Source organism: Drosophila bipectinata, unplaced genomic scaffold (assembly GCF_030179905.1).
Source record: "Drosophila bipectinata strain 14024-0381.07 unplaced genomic scaffold, DbipHiC1v2 scaffold_287, whole genome shotgun sequence".
NCBI classification, from domain to species: Eukaryota; Metazoa; Arthropoda; class Insecta; order Diptera; family Drosophilidae; genus Drosophila; species Drosophila bipectinata.
The window spans coordinates 22,812-27,810 of NW_027222939.1; the positions used below are offsets into that span (position 1 = coordinate 22,812).

At 41.6% G+C, this 4,999-nt stretch overlaps 1 long non-coding RNA gene across 1 annotated transcript; it reads right to left on the reverse strand.

The window, feature by feature from the left end:
- Nucleotides 1–928: 928 nt before the first annotated feature.
- LOC138927491 (uncharacterized) lies at nucleotides 929–1,460 on the reverse strand. Its single transcript, XR_011443980.1, has 2 exons — nucleotides 1,033–1,460; nucleotides 929–964 (listed from the first exon to the last, which is right to left on the reverse strand). It is a non-coding gene; the product is annotated as an uncharacterized lncRNA (long non-coding RNA).
- Nucleotides 1,461–4,999: the final 3,539 nt, after the last annotated feature.

Here is a 4,999-nt window from a genome sequence, read left to right on the forward strand (position 1 = left end):
CTTTAACTGGAGCGCATCCGTTCCACGACAATGCGACAATCCACGCCCAACTGAGAGTCCCATATGTGAGCGAAGAAGTTCAGCGATTCGCCAATAGGTACGTGGAAAGGCTGGACCGACATCCTAACCCTGAGGCCATCAATCTTTTGGACAACAGCTACACCACAAGGAGGCTGAAACGGACCCACCCATTGGACCTCTGCCACTCAGGCGAAATAACTTGAATTCTATCGCTAAGGTTTACTGTTAAAATTAGTTTCCTAGGATAAGCAAACATTGTACTACTCAATATTTCATTAAGTTAAGGTCCCATTATAAAATTTAATTATTGTCCATATCTCCGGACAGATTTTAAATATAAATATTGATTGATTGATAATAAAAAAAAAAACAAAAAGAAACGAAGTCCTGCCACCCAAGAAGTCGAATTTGGGTCGTCATAGACATCAATTCGTTCATCTCATCACGTTCTTACGCGTGACGCTCTTCAAACATTATATAAAATGATGAAAAGATAGTATAGATAGGACTATTTATAACGTTCCAGCCATTCTCAAGAAGCTCAGTTATTTCCAAGTATGATGCAGCTCTGAGAACTTCGGGCATATTAAGCATGGGTATTTTTCCCATTTCCGAAATCATCCATTGATAAATATTACTGAAGCCATTTGGAGACAATTGACGTATGGAAATATTAAAAATATTTTTTTCCAAATTTTTAAACATTCGTTTTGAGTAAAGTTTTAATATGATTGAGTAGCACATGAAAAAATGATCCCTTATATTTATTATAGTGTCAGTGTGTTTATTGGCTTGAATGTTTTTTACCACAACAGTGGCTGGTGAAACTGTGTGCGTCAGTAAAATAATGTTTTCTTCTTTGTTTCGGTTTACATTTAAATCACCTAAACTTTTTTCCACCTTAGAAAGAAATTTACATTCCTGTTCAAATTTTGAATAAGTCCTTAAAAGAAAAAATTATAAGAATTTAATATCACATTAAAAGATTAGTTCGATTACTTCATAACTTACATGCGAAAGTGTCCTGGCCGTGGCTCATTGGAGATTGTAGTTAAATATGGTCGACTTTTGTGCATTTTGCTGATGTTTCGTATATCTATATATATAAAAATGCTCTGTTCGTATCTACTTCCTTCGCATATGGCTGAGGATATTTTGCACAGAGTACGTCTAAAAAATTCTGACATGACCATGGAATTGACAGAAGGAATTTACAATGAAACTTTGATAAAGATTGAAGACAAGTGCTTAGCTATTGCAAATAAAGTGCTAAGTCAATTGGGAATGCCAGCACCTGCCCGAACTACGACTGCAGCATTTGATGTGTATTTGCGACGTGAGCAGAATTACAACAGTCATGATCTCCAGTCATATGTCCAATCCAACATTACGAAATTAAACCATGAACAAAGAATGGTTTATGATTATGTCATGCAAAAGATAAAAAAGCACTTCGCGAGTGCTGTGGTATATTTGGAGTCGAATTAATAATTTGTCTAAATTCTATTCCAAGCATAGCTCAGCTCTGCTTCTTCCCCGACTTATCTCTATTTCTGCATTTCTCTTTTGCACTATTCAAAGCTCTCGCTTCGGCTTCCTATTTGGCACAGTGGTTCAAGGTATTGTGTTTTTTAACTTTTTAAATATTAATTTTTGTTTAATTAAATAAAAAAAAAAAATTAAAAATAAAATGGAATTTAAACTTGTCTGTGCCATTAAGTCTTGTAACAAGACAATTTCCTCATCCCAGCCTGCCAGCCATTGCTGGCTATGTGAGAACGTCGTACATGCCAAGTGTGCCGGTTTCACTGCATCAGTTTCGGATGCCATTTCCCGTAGGTCTGGGATACATTATTGTTGTGAAAATTGTCGTGCTGTGCAAGGCGAAATGAGGTCGTTCATGAGACAGACCAAAAATGGATTTCAAGAGCTGATCACTGGTTTTGGTAAAATCAATGACCAGCTCTGTGCGCTTGACACTCAGTTTAGTGGCCTTCAGCTGCTAAATGAGTCCCCTAAGCGTAAGAAACCCGCTGTTTCTGATCCGCCTCAGCCTGCTCAGCCGACATTAATGCAGCCGCTTATATCTCTGGCCACCCCAAGGGCTAGAACTGAGAAAAATTCGTCAGAATTTCTCAGGGATAATGACCAATTGTCTGATATGTCCGCCATGGCATCCCTTCAAGTGATGCCACAAGTCCTAGGGAACGAAACCCCCATTACCCAAAAGGGTATTCCACAGTCCGGACCACCGGCACCGACTGATGCTGCAGTTTTCGTACCTGAGACACCAAAACCCTTACAAGTGATTCCTCCATCGAAACATATATTTGTATCTCGGCTTGCCCCTGATACATCAGAGATTGATATCTCGGCTTATATCAAAGCCAAAACAAAAGCCGATATAAAGGTGGAGGACATACAAAAATTTAAATATATATTTCTTTCAAGTTTCGTGTGCCCGCGCTGATGTTCAAGACGATTTGTTCTCCCAGTTTTTGGCCAGAGAATCTTTTCGTCCAAGAACATCAGCCTAGTTCCGTGAAGAAAAAAGTTAAAAAAACCAGTGGGAGTGAGACTTCCCAATATCAGAACCACTGGCCAACCCGACACCTCTTCTTTGGCTACTAACCCAAAAAACTAGTTTCCTCACTAACTCTTACCCAGTTTTTGACCATATTGTAATAAAATAACATCTATATATATAAAAATGCTCTTATAGACTTGATAGACTTTATAGACTTGAAAAGTTCTGAGCCGTTTAAGCCCAAATTTTTGCACAACATGCGTTGAGGTTCCAGCTCGGTTTTTGTCTACTTTTGATGTTGATAGCTTATGTGCGTTTGCGATTATATCAGTTATTTTCGCGTTTCCCTGTGCCCCTACTTTTCTATTTAGGAAGAAAAGAAGAAAATGTCAAATGAAAATGTCAGTTAGAAACGAAGTCATGCCACCCAAGAAGTCGAATTTTGTCATACTCGCAATACAAAAGCAAAAAGACGTAACATTTCGAATATGACTGACAAAGAGCGGGCCTCAATCCGAGAGACTGAGCGGCTGAGAGCAATGCGGATGCACAACGCGGAATCAGCAGAAACGCGAGCAGCTAGGCTTGAGCGAACACGATTGAGAGTTAGGCAGTCGCGTTCTGCAGCAATCGATTTGATTCGGTCTCAAAATAATGAACGGGTCCTAGGGAACGAAAGTGATGCCACAAGTCCTAGGGAACGAAACCCCCATTACCCAAAAGGGTATTCCACAGTCCGGACCACCGGCACCGACTGATGCTGCAGTTCTCGTACCTGAGACACCAAAACCCTTACAGGTGATTCCTCCATCGAAACATATATTTGTATCTCGGCTTGCCCCTGATACTTCAGAGATTGATATCTCGGCTTATATCAAAGCCAAAACAAAAGCCGATATAAAGGTGGAGGACATACAAAAATTTAAATTTATGTTTCTTTCAAGTTTCGTGTGCCCGCGCTGATGTTCAAGACGATTTGTTCTCCCAGTTTTTGGCCAGAGAATCTTTTCGTCCAAGAACATCAGCCTAGTTCCGTGAAGAAAAAAGTTAAAAAAACCAGTGGGAGTGAGACTTCCCAATATCGGAACCACTGACCAACCCGCCACCTCTTCTTTGGCTACTAACCCAAAAAACTAGTTTCCTCACTAACTCTTACCTATCAGAATACTAGGGGGCTACGTAGCAAACTCCCCAAGCTATATTCTGATAGTTCTTTCTTTGCATCCCAAATTTTTTTTTTTTTTTTTTTTTTTTTTTATTATCAATCAATCAATACTTATATTTAAAATCTGTCCGGAGTTATGGACAATAATTACATTTTATAATGGGACCTTAACTAAATGAAATATTGAGTAGTACAATGTTTGCTTCTCCTAGGAAACTAATTTTAACAGTAAACCTTTGCGATATAATTCAAGTTATTTATTGTCGGGCCCTTCAGTGGGCCTTGTTGGTTTTACAACTGGCAGAGGTCCAGTGGGTGGTTCCGTTTCAGCCTCCTTGTGGTGTAGCTGTTGTCCAAAAGATTGATGGCCTCAGGGTTAGGATGTCGGTCCAGCCTTTCCACGTACCTATTGGCGAATCGCTGAACTTCTTCGCTCACATATGGGACTCTCAGTTGGGCGTGGATTGTCGCATTGTCGTGGAACGGATGAGCTCCAGTTAAAGTTCTTAGGGCCTTGTTTTGGGCGATCTGGATGATCCTTCGGTTGCTTAGACACGCCGTCCCCCATAGCTGGATACCATAGGTCCAGACTGGCTTTACAATGGCCTTATATATAAGGAGCTTGACTCTTTGCTTCAGTCTGGACCTCCTTCCAATGAGCCAGTTGAGCTGACGTAGCTTGATCCGGATTTGCGTCCGTTTGCGCAGCAAGTGAGTTTTCCAGGTGAGCCTTCTATCCAGGGTCATACCCAGATATTTGGGTGTAGGGCTGGCTGGAATTGGGGTGCCTCCGAGACTGATTCCAGGACAGTCGCCTCTCCTCATTGTAAACGTCGTTTGGCCTGACTTCTCATGGTTGACGGCGATGTTCCACCTTCGAAGCCACGGGTCGAGGATGTCCAGCTGGCGTTGGAGTCTTGCAGAAGCCTCATCTGGCAAGATTGAAGAGGCCAAAAATGCCGTGTCGTCGGCATAAGTAGCCACTAGAAGGCCCTCCTCTTCAGCGACAGGCATGTCGGCTGTGTACATGGTGTACAGGATGGGACCAAGTACACTGCCCTGCGGAACTCCAGCTTCAATGGGCCTGTACTCCGATGTCGCATTTCCGCTTCTGACCCTAAACTTCCTGTCGGTCAAGTACAAGTTAAGGAAATCGTAATACTGTTGTGGCAGGTTCCTCTTGAGCTTCGCTTTTAGACCAGGGTGCCAGACCCTGTCAAACGCCTGCTTGACATCCAGGAAAACAGCACAGCAGTAATGTGTTCTTTCGAGGCTGTCCAGGATTT